The sequence below is a fragment of the Simochromis diagramma genome, unplaced genomic scaffold (assembly GCF_900408965.1).
Source record: "Simochromis diagramma unplaced genomic scaffold, fSimDia1.1 OVJJ01000463.1, whole genome shotgun sequence".
Lineage (NCBI taxonomy): Eukaryota > Metazoa > Chordata > Actinopteri > Cichliformes > Cichlidae > Simochromis > Simochromis diagramma.
The window spans coordinates 5,476,101-5,500,954 of NW_024386941.1; the positions used below are offsets into that span (position 1 = coordinate 5,476,101).

At 38.1% G+C, this 24,854-nt stretch overlaps 1 long non-coding RNA gene across 2 annotated transcripts in view; it reads left to right on the forward strand.

Moving 5' to 3' along the window:
* LOC120737134 overlaps positions 1–24,277 on the forward strand; it is a 29,781-nt gene extending 5,504 nt beyond the window's left edge. The window contains exons 3-6 of one of the 2 annotated variants that reach the window (XR_005696679.1): positions 788–920; positions 19,227–19,393; positions 20,364–20,419; positions 24,016–24,277. This is a non-coding gene — a long non-coding RNA (uncharacterized LOC120737134). Of the gene's footprint in view, positions 1–787; positions 921–19,226; positions 20,338–20,363; positions 20,420–24,015 lie in introns of those variants that run through there. The other variant, XR_005696678.1, reaches the window with a different exon arrangement.
* Positions 24,278–24,854: the final 577 nt, after the last annotated feature.

The window sequence follows — 24,854 nt, forward strand, 5'->3', positions numbered from 1 at the left end:
ATGAAATGGAGCCAAATCATCTTTTTCTTCAGTGTCAGGATTTGAATAAATGAGTGCATAAAAGTGTTAGGGTATTGATTTTATTCTTCCTTTGGGAGCTCGTTGTTAAATGTCAGAATGAATGATAGCACTTAGTATACCTTGCCAGATAGTGTCCATGAGTTATTAAAGTGGGAAGATGGAGCTTTGCCCACATTTTACTTCACTTCATTGCTTAGTGAAGATAGAATATGTGTCTTTGCAGATATAAACACAGTTATGAGTATGCATCTTTTAATTAAGAGCAAGTAATAATAAGTATTTAATAGTGGTTATATACCGCCCAACCTCAGCTTTATTATGTATTTATTAACACCATTAATAAATCTTACACAGCCAAGTAAGTTGCAGATTATCATTTGAAGTGTCTGCTATGATCAATTATGATTATTATTGTTATTGTCTTGTACTACTGTTGTCTTTTCAAGTAACTTAGAGGTACTGCTGGATTGAAATGTTTAATCATTTCCTGATGGTCTTACATTTCGAAAGCACATTTTGTTTGTTTCAGATTTCACATTATTTTTATGTATATATTTCTGAATGTCTTAATTCATCAAACTCTACATTTTATTAAAGGTAAACTGATAGATTTTATCTGACTTAGAACAATTGTACAAGTATAAACCTATATTAATACTGTGCACCCGTGTATTATGGGCACCTTCATCCTGCAGCTGTTGTTTGTCCTGAACTGATTTTTGTACCATAAGTTAATTTCAGCTGTAATATTGTTATATTTTTCCAGGTATCAGAAGGTACCATGGTCACAAGAAGCTTCAGTACTGCAGGATGCAGAGCTCTCACAGTGTGTGTAGCGCTTTCCCACTTCAAACTTCCTCTCATTTTCTGTGGTCACTTCCTGGGTGTCCATGGTCAAGGTAAGAAAACCCCCCAAATTAAACTCTGTTTCTACTACACTGTGCTATGAGGCAGGAAACATGAAAAGGACCAGCTTTTATTTATAGTTCAGGACCACTGTAATCAGAAGAACATCGGTGTTTCCATATACAATCATTTATATTTCTTAGTAAGGCCCTAGTGAGGCCTTTCCTGCCCTTCGACTTGCATATGTCAAAAGCATAGGGAAGCATGGGAAGAACTCACCTCTCTCACACTTTCTGTTTCAGTTGAAAGAAAATTTGTTATTTATAAAGTATCAAGTATCAATTGTTCTCTGGTTCCAGGTGGATGTGTTTTATTTTGCATTGTATTGTTGGAAGGTCATTTTCACTTGAATTTTTTAAAAATTCATTTTGGTCCCAAAACACAATAAGAGTAAACTTAAAGACTCTGCAACATCATATCCTAGGTGGAAGCACCAGTGACGCTATATGATGAGGTATGTAAGAATAACAGTTTGAATGTTGTTTTATATTTTGATAGATAAGTAATACAGCATGTTAAAATCTGTACATAATCTATATAATGTGCAATAGCACACTATATGAGATCCATAGTGAGCTGCAGAGCAAATTTAATCCCCATATCCTAGAAAGACAAGGCCACAATGCCCTCTGCTGTCAAGGCACTCCACTGGCTTCCATCCCTCCCTGTGACTGGTGTTATTTATAGCATGGCAGGAATAGGTACACTAACAAGTGACAAAAGCTTAAAATATACACGCACACGTATACACACTCACATATTCTGAAGAACAGACACTAGTGCACACTAGTTCCAACTTTCAGGGGTGGTAAGGGGCAGCAACAAGGTTAATGCATGAGAATCGAGTGCGGGGTATTCAGTCTTTATAAAATTAGCTCTGATTAATGGAGCTCAGCTGTGGCATGTGCCAGGGTAAAATGTGTGGGAGGACAGATGAGGACATTCCACACCAGAAAAAATAATTGATCCATCTTAAGAAGCAGATATTAAATACTTGCCACAGTTCAGTTACTATTCTTCTTTAAACTGTTTTGTCTGTCACAGTAATACTGAAACATTTTTACTTAATGCTATAATCCACACTTGCTTATCAGATGCTTGCTTATCAGACAAAGAAAGCTTCCCACAGATCTTTTGACCTTAAACCCTGAAAGTTAGTTTTATAATTGGCTGAAAGCTAAAAAAAACGTGTTTGTGGTTGACATCTGGTTATTGGCTTCCCATGATTCTATGCCTTCTGTTGAGGATATGGTATTCTTGTCAAGGTGAACTGCCTGCTGCAGAGACACAGGCAGGAGATTTAGCTTGTTCTCTGTGCTGCCAGTTTGCTATGCTCTTCACATGTAAGTAATGACACATCACATTATAAATAAATAAATAAACTGAAATAACTAAATCTAGTAGTTTTTACCCCTCAGTCATAAAAGGCTGATAGGGTATGGTAGTCAGCCTACTGGCCGGACGGGCGCGTGGGCAGCGTGGACACCTAAGATTTTGCAAGTAATAACTCGAGAACAAGGCGACATAGGATTATCAAATTGATGCAATAGGTGCAGCTAATGAAAATCTTGGATGAGTTTGAATCTCAATGAACTTGACCTCAAGGTCAGAGGTCAAATTTTCTGAAAATGTTGTGAATGCACTAACTCAGTTAGAAAGTCATCTAGGCTTTTCAAATTGATACCAAAGGTTAAATCTTGGACAAGTTCGAATCACGGTGTCCTTGAGCTCAAGGTACAGGTCAGAGGTCAAGTTTTCTGAAAACTTTGTGAATGTGATAACTCGGGAGCAAGGAGACATATTTTGAACTAGTGTGTCTACTAGGAGGCTGAAGGGTAGCACTGCCAGTTGCTATTTTTTGACTATAAACATTAGACACTAAAACCACCAACATGGGTCATGGACTGCACTCCTTTCCTGCAGTTCTCTGCAACCTGCCCAGTTCTCCATGGTTATAGTTGGCTCTAAAGTTAGTACAAAGCACAGCAGCAAAGCTATTCACCAACACTTCACTTGAGTCCTTGCAAAATTACTTTGGCTTCCTATTCACTACTTCTTCTTTTTCTAACTCGTCTCTTTAGGGGTCGCTACAGCAGATTATCTGCCTCCATCTCACCCTATCCCTAGGATCCTCTTCTGTCACACCAATGCTCTGCATGTCTTCCTTCACTACATCCATGACTTTTCTCTGTGTTCTTACTCTTTTCCTCCTGCCTGGCAGCTACATTTTCAATATCCTTTGCCCAGTTAATTATCTTTTCATTGCAAAAGCCATCTCAGCCTTGCATCTTTAACTTTGTCTCCACAGCTGTGCCTCTGATGTAGTCATTTCTAATACTGCCCAGTTTTTGTTCACCCCGAGTTAAGATTTTAGCTTCTTCAATTCTGCCACTTCAGCTCAGCCTCCTGTCTTTTTGTACACATCATAGCAGATCTCACTACCATCTGGTAAACCTTCCATTTAACTCTATTCTTCAGCCACAAATCACTCCTGAAATTCAGTTCACCCTGCTTGAAACCTGCTTGTACACTCTGTTACTGTGAATTGTTGACCCCAGGCATTTAAACTCATCCACCTTTATTACCTTTGCTCCTTGCATCTTCACTTTAATCTTCACTTCAGTGCATGCTCCACTTTATTTCTCAGAACAATAACTGATTCACCCTCAGAGTGGAGAATCAATTACAAAGTGTATTCACCATTTCTTTGGAACAAACTTTCTTTTATCATTAAATCAATAAAAGCTGTTCCCCATTTAAAAAAAAGAAAACAAAAAACGCCTGTGCAATTTGATTTTTGTGTAATTTCTTATAATATTTTCTTAAAATTTTACTCTAGCCTCTTTATCACTTGTTTGTATTTATATTTTTCTTTCATTCATTTCATGTATTTTGGAATGTTTTTATGTGTTTTTGTAAAATCTTTGAAGCAACTTATAACTTACACATGACTTTGGTCAGTATTATTATTATTATTGTTATTATTTTAGATCTTGCTGATGATAGGACAGCCTTCATTACAAAATATGTATAAGTTAGCCAACTAGGTAAGGTTATGCTGATTACTATGAGGTCAGAATGATGCCTTCGGCAGTTCCAAGTATACAGTAAGTAGTCCTGTTGTTTTATTTATTAAATTTTTTTAAATATCCCACACACTCCAAAATTTACTATATGATGAATAAACATCTTTTAAGAAAAGTGATGAAATATGCAATATGATTCAAAATGACCACTTTGGCATTTTCCAGTGTAAACACTGTTTTGTAAGATAAGCATTTTTGTCAACACACTGTAATACTTTTGGCTGATGTAAATCAGTGTCACCCAGAGGTATGAGCTCATGTTACTGCTGCACTCATTCTTAATTGCACTGGTTAACTGCATCATCAAATAGCCTAAAATAGGAAGTGTACTGTATGCTCATCTTGTGCCATCATATAAAACTGTCATGCAATTTTAATACATCCGTTATAGTAATTCTGCCAAGTCACGATCTCTGATTAAACAATCAGTGTAAATGATATGCAAGTAATTTCTTAGACACACTGGACAACCCCGGGAACAGCACTGGAGGCACTTCAAATGCTTGTAATGTGCCAAAAGACAACTCTGCCTTATAAGTAGCAGTGGAAGCCTGCCAACCACCTTCCAGATTGATTCTTTTCATTACCAAGAATAAATGGTTATAGGATCTATGAGTAACGTTGTGACTGGCACTGAAGACGCTAATGTATTTAAGTTGAGTGTGGGAAAGTAGAGTTTGACAGCCAAACAGATTGTGTCAGGTGTAGTGTTTTACATTTACACAATGAAAAGTGCCCAAAGCTGCAAGAGGGGACATCGAAAGGCTTCACTGCACTGGCACTGCTCACATTTTTCAACCCCTTCCCGTTAGTACTCTTTGATTTGCAGTGCTATATATTTGTGGTACCAATCAGCATATATAACAGTAGCTGCTTTAGCTTTCGTGTAATATGCAAACACATTCTTAAAACATCATTGCAAGAAACTTTTTATATAATTATCCTGTTTACTATATGTTTTATTACAGGAGAGAATTGCAGTGGTTTAGTTATTTCTTCATAGCTTACTTTCTTGCTTATATTAAGTAAACATACCAGAGGGTACAGATAGAGTCAAGATACAGCTGTGGCTGTCGTACCATTTGTCACTGCAGGCATTTATTTGATCTAGACGCCTGGGCCAACCTTCAAAACCTTGAGAGAGCATGGCAGACATTCAAAGCGGGAGCATGGTGGTGCAGAAATAAAACAGGCCTGTAGCCTTTCTGAAAGAACACCTGTAATAAGTGAAGCAGAGTCCTGGTACATTTGGCACTACTTACAGAAATCCAACTCTGTGGTAGATCAGTATGACAGTAGGAATTACAAAACTGTCAAAAGTAGTCTTTAAGCATGAGCATGCAGCATTTGCTGGGCAGGCTCAAGTGATAATTACAGGATTGTGGTACTTTAATTTCTGCTGGTCTCTAAGCTTCAGAAGTGAGGGGCACACACAGCATACCCAATCTGCTACTTGTGTTATAAACACAAAATCTCATCTCAATACAAGCCAGTAATTTTACTGGCTACCTAGTTTATTGTGTCACATAATACATAATATTAAAAAGGGACTGTGGTGCTAAATTTCTCTGTATTGTTAATAAAGCCATTTAATTCCCCCTTATCTGCTTTTAAAGAAACTTATTGAATAATATTGATATTAAGACTCTTTGTCATCTAATAATACATGTTGTTGCTTTGAATGCCGTCATTGGCGTCGCCTGTGAAGACGTGTCCACTTTCATTAAAACACTAGGTGGCACTATTGCTTTGTTTCAAATTAGTAACTATTTTAGGTAGAAATGATGTGTCAAAAGGACAGGGATTTAATTATTTGATAAGTACTATAAGGTGACTTAGTCTATAGTGTTTATTCCTTGAAGCTGAATCCCTTCCTGAGATACTTTACTGTATTCATATTAGTTTTCATTTGAAAGGTAATGTAAATCAAACCTCTTAATATAGAGAGATTTTTACAGTTTAATGCTTGATATTAATAACAAATTTGTTTAACAGAGATGCTGTGCTGTTGAGAGTGGGGTGATTTTCTTCCTTTTGTTTTCTAGACCTCTGTGTCTGCAGTGTGTCTTATTTTTTTAATGAAAGTGTGGAGTCATCTAACATTCATTAGCCCAAACACTGGTGTTGTAGTCAATTGAAAAAGCCCACAGCTCAGCAGGGTGCGGCTCCATTACAACACAAATGACTTCAGAAAGCCATCTTACGAAAACCACTATTTAGGGAGTTCATTTAGGATGCCTGGTTGCACTTGCTTATTCTGATGACCTTAATGTCACTGAGCCAAAACACATCACGGTGGAAGGGTTTTTGTAGCAGTGTTTATTTTAGGAGACTGACTGGTGCCGCTGTGTTTTTCATCTGCTTCACTCTGATTTACCAATGTATAGGGTCATGAAATATTACGGACTATAAAAGTCATGGCACATATACCGCCCAGTACAGAACTGGGGGAGTGAAGTCTCAGTGGACTATGTCACAGTCACAGCCTCTGACTCCCTGCACAGAGCAAGCCTCATTAAATCTGGCTTTACGCTTCCCACGAGCAACACCTCTTTTACAACTGAAATTGCTGTGATAGTAATGTTTATTCAGGAATAAATGATATAAATGTGACACAGTAATTTTGTGTTATGAGGTTGTGGCCTTTAAATTGTTTTCTCGAAGAGTCGCAGCATAAAAAAAGACATTTGAATTTGAATTAAATTTTGTTATTCAGCTAGAAACTCCTGCCCAGATCAACCTCAGCGACTAGTTCGTCTGCATCACAGGAAACAGCAGTGAGACGTTCAGGGGAGGAGAGACAAACATTAGCTGCAAAACAAGACAAAGCGAATTATTGTGGCACTCCTGGAGACAGTGTTGCTACCACACTCTAGTCATTTTCTGTCCTCTCTTTGTGAGCTTTTCTTAAATCGAATTGTATCACATAATAATGTCAAGATGGACCTCCTAAAGTTGTTATGGAACTGCAGATGTTTAGGTGTAAAAGGAGATCCAGAGACCATGTGTGAGGGATTGTGTAATTCCTTTTGTGGCTCGTGAGCTTTCTAAAAGCGGATAAAACGAACCTGATTCGATGACACCACCAGAATTTGCACATACGGGAAATGTGCAACATGGCATTTTTGGAGCCAGAGTTATTCTTGCAGATCAAATTCTAACTCTACAGCTTCAGCTTTTGTCAGTTTAACATATCTAATATAGGCCTCCTATCACAGATTTCTAATCCATGTAGACTAAAGATTCCATGGAGATTTGTTTTTTGCTGTCTACCTTAAAAGAAGTAGTATATAATAAAATAAATTAACTTGTGGATGGGTGTTATCATTTCTATTTCATTTGATTCTTTTCTGCATTTGATAATTACTTAAATAACATTGACCAAATATTTGTTCATGTTTTACATTTAATATTTCTTGTATAAACACTAAAGTTATGGTTTATAATTCTACTGTAATGGCATCCACATAAAGGTCAAGCCCATAACCCTCTTGAGAAAAACAAGATGAAAAGTGTGCAACAAAAATAAATACCTACAGCTATAATGGAACAGGTTTCTGTAGCTTTACCTGCCTTGAGGGAAGCATTGAAGCTGCAGCATAAAAGGTCTAGTGAACCTTGTCATCTTGCACAATGACCCCTGCATTGTGTTCTCTTGTTTAATGCACCTTTTCCCCTGAGAGAGCCCGGCTTTCATTGACCCATTGTGATCCTGCAGCAGTTGTACCTGTGGGCTCAGGAATTAGGTATGTTATTGCATACTCTTGAGACACCAATTATGGAGATCTTTTTGAAATCATACCCAGTACTTGTGCTTTTGTGACTCTGACTGTGCATGAGGATTTATTTGTGTGCTGCTCTTATAAATTTAGCTCTGTTGCGAAGTGGGAAGACTCCAGATGTCCTCTGAGTGTTTAAGTGTTTGTCCTCTGAGCATGATGGTGTTGTGGCGGGGGGTGTGGCTGCATGACTGGGCACCTGCTTTGGTGCTAGCATTGACACTGTTCTTCAAAATGACATCTGAGGGAGGGACCTTTCTCCATATGCATCACAGTCTCATCAAGTCTTGCAGCCTGCCCCAGATTAATGGAGCTGAGAGCTGATTATGCAGGGCTGTACATCATGTCTGTCTAACTGCCTGCTGCTCTTTCTGCTTGTCAATGATCCACCCTTCTAGTCTATGCTTTCATGGAAAATGTATTCTGTTGCTTTCAGAATGAAAGACACCTGTTGTTTACTCCCAGACGTATGATATGTTTGAGCAGTTTTCATGTAGTTGTAGATAAAACTACATGGTTGGTGAATCTTCCTACTATCCTTATAGTTGCTACTACTATGCTGGTACTATAGTCACTTGTAAAGATGTCTGCCAAGACCATACGACTTGGAAATTTTAATTGGAATTTGAAAGATGTGGTTTTTGCCACATGTGGGAACTGTAGTTTTCAGTATTTTATTGGACACCTGTTTTTACCCCCAGAATTATGCAATATTATATGCTTAAACAGTTTGTTATTAATCTGTAAAGAAAGTACCAGTTTGGTGAAACATCTCCACCTTTGTAATTGATATACATAATTGTAAAGCCATCTATCAAACACAGTTTAAATACAGTTTTTAAAGCACTTGCACCATATTGTATCCCTTAGTTGACAGGACATGGACATAGTGTGGATCTAGGAGGTTGGCATGGCATCCTTTAGGTCATTTGGGTTGTGGGATGGAGCCTCGAAGGTTTGGTTTGTTGCAGTGTATTACGTGGATGCCCAGTCAAAATTGAGTGCAGGAAGTCTGGATGGCAAGTAAAATATCTTAGACCGTTGACATGTCCTTTGTTGATGTTGAATAGTTTGTGCACCACAGGGCACTCTGCAACTTTGACAAGTTGTGATAGTAAAAACAAGATTATTTATAAATGGCATTTTCTTTTTGCATAAGTAAGGATTAGGGATGTTTCTTTGGACTAGTTTCTTAGTGTTGGGTCTATGCAGGGGCCTCCTCCTGGTAGGACATGCCTGGCTGGAACACTACACAGGAGGCGCCCACTCACCCACCCCCTGCTTGGGTTTTATCATTGTCCTCCTGGGAGAGATCTTGATTATTAGGGAGTACCATTTAGGTGGCATGTGCCGAGGTAATACCAATGTCAGTGCCAGGCTTCAAGGTTTCAGAACATTGCCACATGATAATGAAATGGTCGTATTATTCAAGTAGTTTTAATCGTCTGTCAAATCAGTGTACATCATATAAATGCTGGGGGATAATATGCAAAGTATTTGATGAGTAATTTGTTAAATGTGCTGCAACAAATTGTATTTTAAAATTTTGCAAAACATTAAAAGGTACGGCATGTGTGGCATCTTGTAGATTTAATTCATGACAGTGTCACACTAGAAATTGTAATTAAATGGATTGGAAATACTAATATACAGACATTTTAACTCTGAAGTCCTTAACTGCTGAGTTGGGTTACCTGCATGTGTAAATTACCTCAGTCGCGGCACCCCGTGAGCCCAGCCCAGTGTGGGGGATGGATTAATCTTCCCAGCACATTATTGAATGTGTTCCCTTGCTTGGGAGCAGCCGATAAATTGTGCTTGTCACAATGGCCCTGCACCTGCTCTCCACAGCCTTGGAATTTCTAACAAAGCGTCACATTTCTGAACATAGCACTCAGGGACATAGGGAAAAAAAACAGTCACAACATGGACAGAAAATGCTTGAGGATGATATGAAGTGTGTCATTTGAAGGTTTACCAATAGAACCATAGCAAAGCCAGGTAGAGAAACCTAGTTGTTATTTTACATGGCATACTATACTTAATGTGAACATCAGGATTTTAAAATGTAATTATTTAGAGATAAATAATGGTGTGGTCTTAAAAATCAATAGTAACTGCCACTGGACTATTTTGAGCAACATGGGTTGCATATTCAATGAAATATTCTTAGCAGTGACATTTTATATAACCATTTAGAACAAAATTGTTTACATTTGACATCTAAATTAGCTACTGTTGTCTATTTAAAATCACCGCTGAATCCATATCTTTGGGGTTGCACAATTCTGTGTTACTCCTTTTTTTTTTTTTTGGTGTCTACAGCAATACTGCGTTTTAGTGTCTTACTGAAGATATGTGTTCTGGCTGCTGATGTTATTGAATATTAGTTTGGATGTAGACTCCTACATACACTGGCCTTTGCAACTATAATGTCTGCACATGATTCATGCAGACTTGAAATTCTTGGCTATTAACAGCTACAAACAGTCCACAGAGCAGAATTAGCCAGCCAGCTCAATCTGACACGCTTAAACACACATCGACTATGAATATATTTCATTTGGAAACAAACGCAGAAGAATGAATGGACTCCCTTTACATCATTTGCACTGCTCAATAATTGAAACAGCTCCCACAAGTATATTTTTTCCACTGATCTCCCCGTACCTCTTTTCATGCAATTATTGTCATCCAGATCAATAGTCAGTACACTCCACTGAGCGCACTAAAGACTATTGACTTTACGAAAGTCTTGGAAAATTTTTTTTCCACATTGCTCTTTTTGTTTAGTTGCTGATTCAACAACTTTTTTTATATACTAAGCACATTGCATAGCTTCATTTGAGCCTGAAATGTTATGTCCATCTGTGACTTGTACTAATATGCAGTGTGGTGTAAAATTTCAGTGTCACCAATAGGGGGAGCTTGCACACTTGCCATCGTATTTGTTTCTTGCAAGCTCTCTTTCAGTCCTTCGTCGAGCAGTTTTATTCATGCCATCCCATGTAGCCCTTCTGTAGCCTTTGTTTTTCTCTCCACCCAAAAAGGTCACATGCTGTATATTTTCCGTGATAATGTTTATTGTTTTGTCACATTAGTGCTTGGTGGTTTGCAGTGCTCAGACAGCAATGCTTATTTTGCTTCATTGTGGAGTCACTAAACAAGACCACTGACACCAGTTGTCAAATGAATTTCACTACATCTCCTACTCCATCTTCACCTTCGTCATTCATGTCTCTTTGTTTTTCACTCACTTCTCTCTCTGCGTTGACTTCCTACACCAATACCACCCATCCCTATTTCCCACCCTGGCTTAACTCACGCAGTTTCATCCCCAGAGGTGAAGAGCAGACTCCTATAATTACCCAAGTGTCTGTGAAATGAATCATTGGGCGGCTGATTGAGCTGCATGATGGGAAACATCCATCCTGAGTAGTACGACTGAGTGTTCTCCGCCCTCTACCCCATCTCTCTGCTGATGCCCAGGGCTGGCACGTGTGCATACTCATTGCCACCGCTGAGAGAGAAAGGGTGTGGTCTGCAACCGCTGCATGCTGTACTAGAATCCCTGACAGCTGACAAGGAAATTTAGTAATCATGAATGCTCTTACATAAACAACTCAAGCGACACACGGATTACTGCGCTGGCATGATTGCAATTATAAAATTGTGAGACTGTGCAAAGATTTGAAATCATGCATGGCATAATTGCATGGCCCACCTAATAAGATGCACATGTGTGTTCGAGAGTTTCTTTTACCTTCTTAGTCTCTGGTTGTATAATTTCAGCACATGCTCCTACCTTTAGCTGTTTATTTAGAGGCTGTGCACACTGTTGTGTGACATTTCATTGTGAGCCTGTTTTGAAAAGAATATGAGGCTTATCCTCGTCCTTTTAAGTTCATTTTGATCCCTCACATTACCCAAGGCTGAGTAAAGATACCAACAGTTTTTGATTGTTTTGATTTAAAAAAAAAAATAGAAAGATAAAATATAATAGATGGTTATCCAGATCAAAGAAGGTAAATTTCTTGTTCACAGTTTGACTTTTCTTGTCAGACAAACATGGCAATTTCTGCAAAGCTCAACCTAAAATAAATGTTTATTTTGTTGTGGTTATTGGTCTGTACTTGTACTTTGTTATTGTTAAATTAACTATCCAAAAGCAGTTTCTTACCACAGTTACTGCTGAGTGTAGCAAACTAAATATGTTTATTTTTATGTGCCAATAAATCTGAGTGTTTGTGACAGAGATGAAACAGCATGTGCAAACTAAGTGCCTATTTTCCTTGACTGTTACCAGACTAGATACACCACAAAGTTGCAATCTCTTCCTAATGTTAAATGGATAAAAGGCACCACTTTTCAGATCTTAGATAAAGGCAGAACTGTTTACTTGGGTCAGGTGACTTGTTAGCAGTAAATGTTCTTTCAACTTGACAACATGATCAGTCTCTGTGGTGGCTCCTCTCGCAGCTTTCCAAGTCGACAAAACCAGATCATTGTGAAGTCACCTGATGATTTCCCAGGAGGAATAAATGACATGACTGTTTACATTACTGACTAGTATAAGTTCCTGGGGACTTAGTCACCTTCAGATGTAATAAAACCTGCATCTTTAAAGCTTCCTGACAGATACTCAGCACACCCTCAGTGTACATATTGGAAGGATTTTAAAACATCATCAACATTTTTTTTAAAATGTTTATTTATAAGATTTTAAGTTCAAAGTTACATAACGTCACACCAGACAAAGGACATAAGATTCAAAAACAATAACATTTAAGCACAGAAAAAAAGAAAAGAAAAACCAGAAACCAAACACACAACAAAAAAAACCAAACAGAAAAACAGGAAAGAAAAGGAAAAAAATTATATAAATAATAAATAAATAAATGAATGAAAAAAATAAAAAAAATACACCGGTTAGCCAGTACAAATCAAAAGTTCAAAAGAAACACCATTGTTCAAAGAAGATGATCTTCTGTGTGAGTTTAGACAGGGCAACAGAGAGTTCACCAAGACCAAAAAATGTGGGAAACAAGTCCAGGAAGGAATCAGGGCCCGACAGAAGTGCAGTTTCACACAAACACAAAGGGCAGTCAAATGGGTTAAAGTTTATGTTGAATTCACATTAATATGATTGAGAAAAGGGCCCCAGATTCCAACAAACTTAAAATGGGTGTCAGCCAAATGATAACGAACCTCTTCAATATACAAACAAGCAATCATCTCACGTAGCCAAACCCTGAACAATGGAGGAGATGGTGATTTCCAGGCTCTAAGAATAAGTCTTTTAGCTACAATCATGCCAAACATTAAGGCTTTCTGAAGAGGACGTCTGAGTTTCAATATCATCAACATTTTTATGCAGTTTACTTTCACTCTTACTTTCTGTATTTAAAGAGAAACACTCTTTTGTAAAAACATTGCTACACTAAGCCTTCATGGTTTGAAGGCTGTTGACACAGACAGTGTTGACGACTCTCTGTGTGCCAATGGAGTATATTGCATTATACAGTAGATCCAGCTGAAATTATGCCTTGTACAGTATGTTAGTATGAGGTAGCTTCATTCAAGTTCAGTTAATAAAACACGTATTTCTGTTCCAAATTTCTTTTAACGTTGATTTAAATAATATGTTTGTGGATTAGTTTTGCATCAACTTCATATCGCCTATTTACTGTGGATGACATTGTATTGAATATGAAATAGTATGCAAGGTCCTGTTTATTCCTGCATCCTGTTATGAGTAAGTGCTGTGCCAAATGCTTAATTTCATGCATCCACACATCGAGAGAAAGTTATTTCACTACACTTTTGGAGTGGCAAGTCCGCAGTGCAACTTCAGTCACATTTGCGCTCAGCGCTTTAGCTTAAACTCAACACTAAAGCTTTGGTTTGCTCTGTCAGAGCTCAGTGCGGCTGCTGCTTTGATGCTGACTCTGTGCTCACAGAGACGAGGAGAGATAGGGGCACAAACAGTGTGTGACAACAGCCCTTCTCTCTGACTGGCATTAGACATGGGACTTTATACTGGGGAGAGGATGAGTGCTGTGACAAAGTCAATAGGACAGAAGGGGAATGGGACTGCATGGGCCTGATTGTTTAATTAGACTTTACTTCATGGCATGCCAAGCCAAATGAAAAAAAAAGGGGAAAAAGTACTGGGGACAAAAGTCTGATATTCTTGGCCAGAACTCATTCTCACAGATTGTGATGGGCTCATGAGATTCTGGTGAGTTGCTGATAGTGTTGTCATTGTAGAATTAGCACTTGTGTTCAAAGCCAAGACTTTTCATATAAACAATCACATTTTTTTTACATCATTTTTTATTCATGCTTTATGAACTTGCTAGCATAGTCATGTAGTGTGACAGTGTGCATTTACTAATATTTCTTACACATTTCACTATATCGGACAGTGTATTAGCCACCTGGTATAACTCATTGGTAACACCCATCTCTATCAAGGATTGAGGTAGCTACTGATACTTGGAGCTCCAATACTGTCACTTTGGGCCAAGAGGACAAAGCTTTAGTTTGCTGCCACTGAAATCTACATTTTTTACCCTGCCTGGCAAGTGTGTAAATGACAACACTGTCTCAGTCTCAGTCAAATAAGAGCCAGACAAAACTAGAAATGTTTGTGTTGTTTGTTAGTTCTGATGATATTCTGGCACATACAGTCAGGTCCAGAAGTATTTTGAGAGTGACACAGTTTTTGTAGTTGTATCTCTGACACCACCAAAGTGGTGGTAGAGGTCGTCATCTACTAATCGGAAGGTTGATGGTTCGAACTTTGCCATGCTTTAGTCTAAAGCATGGCAAAGTATCCTTGGAGAAGACACTGAACCCCAAGTTGGTCCTGAATTGTTCAGAGTGTGAATGTTAGCTAGGTAGCACATGGACGGAGAAAAAAAAGTTGCTTGTATGAATCTGTGTGAATGGGTGAGTGAGACCGCGTTTTGAGTGCTTAAGTAGAAAAGTGCTACGTACAGTAAGAACCAGTCCATTTTTTCAATCACAGCGGATTTGAAATTAAACAACTAAGATCTGATTGATGTACAGACTTTCAGCTTTAATTCATTTGTTTTAACAAAAAATGATTAACCATTTAGGGGTTATAGTCAGTGTTTATATCAATTTTTTTTGTTATAAACTCATAGTTTATAACATGACAAACTAACATTGTACACAAGTTGTTTACTTTTAACTCAAAGGTTAAAACAAGTCCAGAGATCTATTAACAGTGATTGCCCCAGCGACCCCACAGTAGGAACAGGTACAGGTAGAAATGATGGTACATTTCTACAAGTCTGACGACTCATCACTGGTTTTGTTACACTTTGACATTCAGGCTACGTCCACATGTACCCGGGTATTTTTGAAAAGGCAGATTTTCTATGCGTTTGCACCTTTCGTCCACACGTAAACGGCGTTTTCGGTCACTGAAAACCGAGATTTTTAAAAACTCCTGCCAGGGTGGAGATTTTTCAAAACTCTGTTTTTGCATTTAGTGGACGAGGAAAACAGAGAAAACGCAGCGTCAAAGGTGTGCGCCTTTTTTGACGTCGCACTGTGCGCCACGTTATTATTTCGGTGAAATGGATTTCTACAATGGTGGACTTAGACAAAATACTGTTACTGTTAACTTTACTCTCTGCAGTGTTTACATGCTTACATATACAACACAGTTTCTGTCCCTCCACACATAAGACTCAGTTCTGCTTCTATGCGCCATCTTTGTTTACTCTTTCCCATCCAGGTTTCTAGACTTCTGATTGGCCAACATTTCTACACGGTTAGGAATATATTGCCACCTGTTGCTTTGGCATGTTCCTAGCAGCGCTTTCCTTCGTTTTTGCGTTTACGTTTGGACAGGATTAAAAAGAAAAAACGAAAACGGAAAATCTCAGTTTTCAAAAATGCCCGTGTGGACGTAGCCTCAAGCTTTGGCTGCTTGTCAGAGGTCAGTATGTACTCATGTTTAACATCATTCTGGGTTGATGTTCTTTGTTACAAGCTTTGTGTTAGCAAATTGTCTTTGCATATTATTACAAAGAGTTGATGTCTTATTAGTAGACCCAGTTGTTTCTAGTTGTTTCTAGGCACGGTTTCCCATCACGTTCTTGTTCTTACGTACAATAAAAATACCACTTATGTTCATATTTCCTTAATTGAAATTTGAATACAGTTTTTCTCCTCCTTCCACATGAACTAAAATCAGCTGATTGTAGCACAAGTTTATAGAAAAAAAAAAAGATAGTCATCGGTCTGTCCACAAGTTATCTTTACTTGATTCTTCTGATTATAGACCATTACATCCACCTTTTCATAGGTGATCTTGTCACAGCGTTTCCTTGATGCCATATTTTTGTTAACTTTTAACTTAATAGTGTCACTATTCAAATACTTTGACCTGGAAGTGCAGTTGACACATAAAATACACAAGAAAAACAATTATTTTAAAAGTCCTTGTTACTTACCCAGACAGCAATAAAACATAATTTTCGTAGACGGATCCAAAATCAGTAATTCACCTCAGTGTTGCAGTTTCTTTTACTGACTTTAAGAAGTGATTGGTGTATTAGCCACCTGGTTTGCCATATGCTTTGTGAGTTGACAAAAAATGACACCTGAGTAGATGAACTTTCTATATTTTTCCACGTCTTCATATGAATAAATAAATAAGTAAATAAAACAAAAAACCAATAAAGGGACAGTCCTGTGCAACTATATAATTTACAAGTAGAGAAGTGTTGAAAGATGAGATCCGTATCTCTTGTCCAGTATGCTCTGCTAATGCAGTGCATGTGCATGTTTGTGGACTTTGCTGTTTGACACAAAGAAGTCCAGCTTGTATATTACATCCTTGTTCCAAGGTATTTTTTGACTGTATTATGGCTTGTATCTCTCCGCTGAACATATCCATATAAAAAGACACTGGGTATTTCCCCATAGGCTACTCTAAATATACTACTTTTCTGAAGCACACCTGTTTTAGCACTAAAGATTGGGGAGAGAGATTCCCACCTGTCCTCGGAAATTGACAGTGCTGTGTTGTGTGACATCTCTTTGCTGTTACTGGGTTCTCTGGGTAATCCAGTGCATATGGAGCAGTACCCTGACAACTGCAGCAGCTCCCCAGCAGCCTGAGAGAGCTTGCAACTGTGCAGTTGATAGAGTATACCTGACTATTGTCAGAGCAGTTACCTCCACCTACACACACTTCAACACAATTTCTGCCAGTCATCACAGCCTGAAGAAGAATGATTGAACTCTCAAATTATTAAAGTCCTTCATATGCCCTTTCTTCTTCCAAGCTTTATTATCTGCAGTATTTTCCATCATCTGGATTCAGTGAATATGCATACTTCTTTTCCAAATGAGATGGATGGGATGGGATGTTCAATAAGAAAAATGAAGAAAAATGTTAACATCCGCTTTTATTTTAATTATTGCCTTTGCTTCTGCTGATATGGTATACACCATATCTGTCTGCAAGAAGGACCATATATTACATTTTTTTAATAAGGATTGTGTTCTGAAACAAACAAAAGATATTACTTCTTGTTTTTTCCCTATGTTTAATGCATTGCTTTTTGAATATAAGTGCTTATGAGGCCTGATAAGGTCTGAGATGTGTGACACAGAGTGTAATATCACTGCTGTGGCCATCGCTTGACTAGTCTGAAATTGGGACAAAATGCCTGCAAGGATAAGCTTCACAAAGCAGTTTGAATGTGACAGCGTGAGAGAATTGGCACGGATTTATTGAATTTTCAGTAGGATGTGGAAAAAAAACACAAACTAATAAAACAACATGAGCTTTTTTCCTATAGGGCCATATTTATGACTTTTTGCCATCTCAATAAGAACTGAGAGCTACGGGTTTGTGCATTTGTCTTTAGGCTATGTTGTAATTATGAACCCCCATCGCCCTGCTAAGGAAGGGGCTGAGAAAGGGCCAGTCACGCTGCATCTAAAATGACTTTGGGACTGCCTTTATTCTCCTGTCATGCTGACACAGTTATATTTAGTCTTTCTTTTCATTTGCTTTCCTTCAGTGGAGGATAATTTACATATGCTGTGCTTCAGAAAGAAAATACAGAAACAATAGAAGTCTCTTTAATATGAGTACACCAGAGTAACATGTGTGGGTGGGAGTGTGAACAGAATACAAATATTTGCCCAATTAATTGTCTGTGTATTGTGGACTATATAACATGGTCACGTTTTTACCCATTTGGCCACTTTTCATCAGTTCATGGTAAACTTGAAGTGTTAAACTACTTTATTAGACCATTATTGGGATTGCCATCCTGCATTACGTCCCACATGGGAAAATCACATTTTGGTGACTGTTAGTTGGTCATAAAGCTCTTTATGGCTTCTTTTATGTTGATTGTGGTCTCCTGTGTAAAAGAAAGAGTCCACAAGGAAGCAGATTATGGACACTATTAGTTAAAACTGACTCATGTACAGTTTGCTCACTTAATTATATAGGATAAAATACACCAAGTAGCACAGCACATCATTTTTACTTTCTTGCTTGATTATTTCTATAATATAGATAAAGTAATATAATATATTTTATATATATATATTATATGTGTGTGTGTGTGTGTGTGTGTGTGTATAGTAGCTTTTTGAATGTGTACTAAATTTGTGCTAAAATTGCACAGATAGTATCTGACACGGGGTGCTTTGAGTGCAATCTGACCTCAGTTTTCAGTTGGTTAAACTCTGACCAAAGTTTGATTGACAGCTTGTATATCAGCATAAAATAATTGAACTAAACAAGCGGCTGCGCCAATTTGATAGATATGCACTGTTAAACTGCACAAATGCAAAGTTAGATGTGAGGCAAATTATTTAAAGCAGCATCAAACATTAACATTGAAGTGTGTGTACTAGAACTTGCCTGTAATTCTCTTGATTGCAGGATCTCAAGTATTTCACATGGCACCATTATGGTGATCTACGCCATACAGAGCAAGACATTTCAATTGGATAGAAAAGCCTCTTCCTTTTCCACATTTCCTCTTTTTAACAGTGACAACTCTAATCATCAGAAATTGATATTTTAAATGCCAAGTCTTGAGCTTCATTAAAGTGGTGTCAGGGGCAATAATAAATATCTTTAAAGTAGAAAGAAATGTGTTTAATAATGACTTTAATCTAATTCATATCAGCATGTTCTCTTGGGGAAACTGTTTAATTTTTATGATTTACACTTAGTTCCTTGTCTGGAGGCGAAAATGAGCAATGGCCCATATTTTTGTTAGCATGATATGAAAGCATTAATTTTCACCCACAAACCTGACAGAACAGGGCTCCTAGAGGCAAGTTAATACAAAATGATCACATTTTCACTCATAATCAATATTGGTCAGTGACAGTAGTCTCCTATTTTTCATTCCACCAGTTGTCTGGAGAGAATGATATGTGGCTCTTTCCTGGTAAAGGGCCCTCTCAGCGACTTGGAGATGGAAATGGCGTTTTTAACAAGTGGCCTGGGAAGCTATTGATTATAGTGCCATTTCTGGAGCTGCAGTTTCTACGCCCTGAGAGCCTCTCCAGCCTTCTACGCCGGTTGGTTCTTAACAGTGTGAAAGTAGGAATGTTGAAACTGTTGCCACTGTTGTGAAATGCTTTATTTTCAATATTTGCTGTGCAAGTTGGCTTTGTGGATTTGTCAGTATCTCCAGTATGTTGTTAGTTGAGGTGACCGCTTATTCATTTCTTTCATTTTCTGGTTTTTGATTTTCTGTTTTTTTTGTTAGTGGGATGAAAGTCATTTTTAGTGTTTGGAACTATTAAATTGATTTATACTATTTTCCTTAGCTAATTACTAATTACTAATTGACTTTTCTAATGACTTTTACTACCATTGAGCTTCCAGTTGTGTATGTTACTGTGGCATGTACAATCCACATAAATGTTGTCGTAAACCAACCCTAGGCCCCCAGCCCCAAGGGAACAATGGTCCTAAGCAGCAGCCAGCTCCTCTAGCAGAAAATGCCGAGGGCCACCTCAAGGAACAAAACAAAGAGACCTAAACTTTGATGTGCAATCTTATGCTGAGAGGCCACAGACACAGCTCATAACATCCACAGTTACCACTTTTAACAAGGAACCTCAGAGGTGTCATTGTCGTGCTTGATGGGCAAGACACACGGAGGACCTAAACATTATTAGGTAGATACTGATCAGTATATATGTCAGGATCTTGGCACACCTACTTGGTACAAAACTAATAATGCTAGATTATTTTCATATTTAAAAAAAAATAAAAATATGAAAATAAAATGTCATCAGTGATTCAGGATATAAGAGATGGTGATTTTCAGCCCATCCTTGTACATGCATATAGTAAGGCTAAAATAGTTTTTCTCTTGTAACTTGGGCGTAACATGTAAGTAGACCTCAGGGCCTTATTATTGACCGTTATTAGCTGTTTGGCATTTATAACAACTGAAAAATGAAAAATAAACTAAAAGGAGACAGGAGAAACACCCTTCAACTGTGTGTGAATATTGATGTTGTAATGTTTGTCCACCAGATGGCACTCTGCAACTTCCCTGTTGGAAACTCATGTGTTGGGAACTGCTGATCCGGGTAAACAATTTTATGTAAATCTGTTTATTTTGTGTGTTTGAAAGAAAACCCATATTTTACACTAGATCAAATTTTTAAATGACCAAATAGAATAAGTCTTAAAAATCCTATATCAGCCTGGCTCTACATGTAACAATACAAGACAACACTTAAGACAGAAATGGCTATCACAGTGTGTTGACAATAGACAGAACATAGCAGAAACAAACTTCAAAGTAATAGTACTATTTAGTGATAGATGGGAGGAATAAAGTAATTTGTAAAAGTATATAGTAACTACTGATATGTAAATATACCAGAATATGAAGTGCATCACTAATAGATGAAAGCGTAAAGCTCCTCTTAATTTAAAGTGTAGCTTGTCAGTGTCTTTCTGGACCTCCATCCATTTTTGTCTGCTTGTTCAATTCAGACTCCCAGAGTAAGGGTGGAGCTCATTCCAGCTTTCATAGAGAGGGAGGCAGGATAGACGCTGAACAGGCTAACACAGAAAGACTGACTAAGGCCAGTTTAGAATCACCAACTAAGCTAACGACATGGATGTCCTTGGACTGTGGGAGGAAGCTGGAGGACCTGGAGAGAACCCACGACCTTCTTGCTGTGAGGCAACGGTGGTAACCACTGCACTGCTGTGCCGCCCACAATGCAAACATACCGTACAAGACTGTAAACATGTCTGAGTTAGCTTGTTGAGTCTCTTGATGCAAAGAAGGACCCCCGAGGTGTTGAGGAACCTTAATGCGTGGGAGAAGAAGCTATTGCAGTGTCTCATGGTGGTGGCTGAGATGCTCTGAAACCTTTTTCCAGGCAGCAGAAAAGTGAATGCTTCTCACACACGAGGAGTCTACAACAATGCTGGTAGCGCACAGAGAGTGTTGTTCCTTAGGGGAGCTTAGAGCCATATAAAAAAACAAACACTATCTTCCAAAGTTGTTCTCGCATCAATGTCTGGGTACAGGTTTTCTTCGCTTTTGTTAACAGATTAAAATGGTTAGTCTTTTAATATGGGTATTACAAATCTGTTAAGATTGAGTACACACCAGAGGATATGTGAAAACCTGTCCACACGGTTTAGTTGCTGTATCCCAACCTCTCCCAAGCCGTGCATCTTAGGTGACATCAGTGAAGTAGATATGGAAGTAAATACATCACATATACTCCTTAGTTTTCTTAGTGATGCATAAGTAAATATCTTCATGGACTGGAAATCAAAAAACAGTTTCTATGGGTATCTATGGGTGGTTGACTGTAGGGATGGGTACCGGTATCCGGTGCCATAATGGCACCGGATCTGGCATAAACGGTAGTAACCAGACCGAAAAGCAGCGCACATTTCGGTGCTTTATTTTGGTGCTTTTTTTTTTTCCTGAGATGTCATACACTTTGGATTCTAGCCAATCATTTTACCTTTGCAAGGATAGTAGTCGGGCCCAGGTACGTACGTTCTTTTAGAGCTACAGATTAAAAATGCCCAAGGCGAAGCGGTCAAAAGTCTGGCTGTACTTCACAGCAAAAGATGCATACTCAGCCGCCTGCAACAAGTGCTTTAAGGTGATACTGTGATACTGTGCAAAGGAGGTAACACCTCGAATCTGACGACGAACCTGGCGACGCATAGTGTTTTTTTAAAAGCCGAGAAATGTACCGAGTTAGCAACATCCCCCAAGAACCCGAAGAGGAGAGTCCTGGCCCCTAGCCCTGTCAGTGTAGCAGAAATGATGATGGCAGCAGCAGCCGTTCTTCTCTCCGTGAGTACCTTAATGTTGTTCGTGTATAATTTATGTTGAGTAGGCTAACCACGTTATTAAATTAATGCATGTAAGGTGAACTAGCAAACGCCGTCGTAGTTACATGCAGCTGTCTTCTTGTTTGATGGCAGGTACTCCCTTCACCCTGGCCAAAAAGGCTAAAATGACCAAAGAAAAAGTGGAAAACAGCTAAACATGAGAGGTTTTTGTACAAAGTTTGTGTTTTTTCCATTGTTTAAGCGCTGCTTCCAGCCAAGAGTGATACCATATATGCCCTATAGCTGCAGAAAAAGCTAACATTGTTATCTTTTTACAAAAAAAAACAGCTAAAAATGAGAGATTTTTGGACAAAGTTTGTTTTCTCTATTCTTTAAGCACCGGTTCGAGCACCGTTTAAGCACCGGCACCGTTTCAAAAGTACCGGTTTGGCACCGGTATCGGATAAAACCTAAACGATACCAATCCCTAGTTGGTTGTAGTCTTTTTTCCACCTTCATCCACCTTGCAGGTGTTCACTGTGTCGGGTGGGTTGGCCAACGCTGGGAAGTCCGTTCCGCACCTTGGAGGCTTGTGGGTGCACCAAAGACCTATGGTGTGGATTGCTGGGTGAAGCTTGTCCCAGACCTGTGTGTGTTGTCCCTCTTGTAATTTAGTGGCGTGAACATTTCTATTTGTGCACTATCCTTTTATTACATCTTCCTGAATCCCCCCCCCCCTCTTTTTTTTGCCTGTCCTGCCTTAGACATTGTCATACTGTATGCCATATGTAATGTAATAACTTAAATAACACGACTAGAAATGAAGAAATAAGCAGATAAACCCTGAAGAAGAGGAGCCTATAGAGAATTTATACAGCTGATCTTGGAAAAGCAAAATGTGTTTGGCACAACAGTGCATTCAGATCATGATACTGATTACAAAAGCTGCCAGATAGGACAGGATTTTTAACTTTTTTTTTTTTTTTAAAGATTGAGTTCACAGAAAACGCTGGTAATAAAAGTTCTTGTGTCAAGTCATTGTTAAGCTGACTTTAGGCACAGCACATTTTTGTAGCTTATTTCCTCTGTGACACCTTTATCCCATTGCTCCCAAGCTTACTTGATAATCTTGTAGCAGCTCAATAACAACTTACAATATGTTTGCAATATCATAACCTGAGCTGAAAGTAGAACTAGAACCTTTGGATACTTAGAAATGTTGGGTCAGGTACTGGTCAAGGTTGGCAACACATAAAATTCAATCCAAAGATAAATTATCTACCCCTCTTATGACTCTGAGCCTCAAGTCCATTTGTTTGTGTTGAAGATTGAAATCTTAAGCCTTAGAGCTTCTTTTCCTCCCTTAATATACTACAGAGACTATTCTATATACTACACTCAAGCTACAAAAATAAAATAAACCCATCAGATTTAGAGGGATCACAAGAAGTAGCCAAATTAACAATTTGGTATGTTTTGAGAATAAAGACAGTACTAGTGGGCACACCAGTAATTTAAAACTAAGTCTAAAAATTGTTGTAATTCTTATCAGAATTTTATTACCTTTTTAATGATCATCACTCAATCAAGTTACGTATGTAAACATGTCCCAGTCTGCTCAGAGCCCACTGTGTTTCTGCAGGTTTAATTACATTCTTATTGTAGATTTTATTGGCCACACAGAAAGAAAACAAATATTTCAATCATGGATGGGCAGAAAAAATGTGTCATCTCCCAAAGACTTTTTTTTTTTTTTTTTTTTTTTTTTTTGTACCTTGGGGTCACCTTACCATTGTATAAATTCTTACAGAAGCATCAATTTTCATTGCTCATTAATTGCCTAATTACTCCCCAACTGTCTTTGTTTCAGAGGATGGCTTACTGACCAAGGGGGTAAGTCTTCCAGCTGGTGTCTCAAAACAACCTATTAATCCTGTGTCACAGCAATTCTATGAACTTGTCAGCATTAGCAATTCATTCAACTCTAATCACAACTTGAGCTTTATTTTTAAGAAATTTCAGGTTGCTGAGTTGAGTGGATCTGGTGTTATTATAATGTACCATTGGCTAATCCTCCACCTCTCTAAAATATTTTAAAAACTGAACAAGGAGATTTACTGCAACTTGCTATAGGAAAGACCATATTTTAATATATACCCAGGTTATAAGAAGGTGAAGTTTTTTTAGTTGCTACAACAGCTTTAATTGTATGCCATAATTAATTGACTTTCCTTGTATCCTTATTTATTACTTGATATTTTCTGCTTGGTCTCTTCATTTCCCTAGAGATTTGGTTTATTGGTGTAGACTATAATTAGGCTGAGTTTTGATTCCTGTGCATTTCTTTTATTATTCCTGTTTCTTGTATTTTAGAATTGTAGTTACTGTGTAGTGTTTTTGAAGTTTTGGTTTCTTTGGTTTTCTCCTGGTATTTTGTTATTTCTAGCCTTCCCAGTGTTCTCCTGTACCTTGTAAGGCTGACTTTTGTCTCTGTTTGGTTTAGTGTTCTCATTATTTCCTATTTTACTTTGTTTGTTAGTGTCTCTTGTGTCTTGTTTGCTTATACCACCTGTGTGGTGTTCATCTTGATTTTGTTCAGCGGTGTCTCGATCGCTTCCTGTTTCCACTTCCCCAACTAGCCCTAGAGTATATAGAGTCCTGTCTTTCCCTTGTTCACTGTCAAATATTTGTTGTGTATTTGTTGTTCAT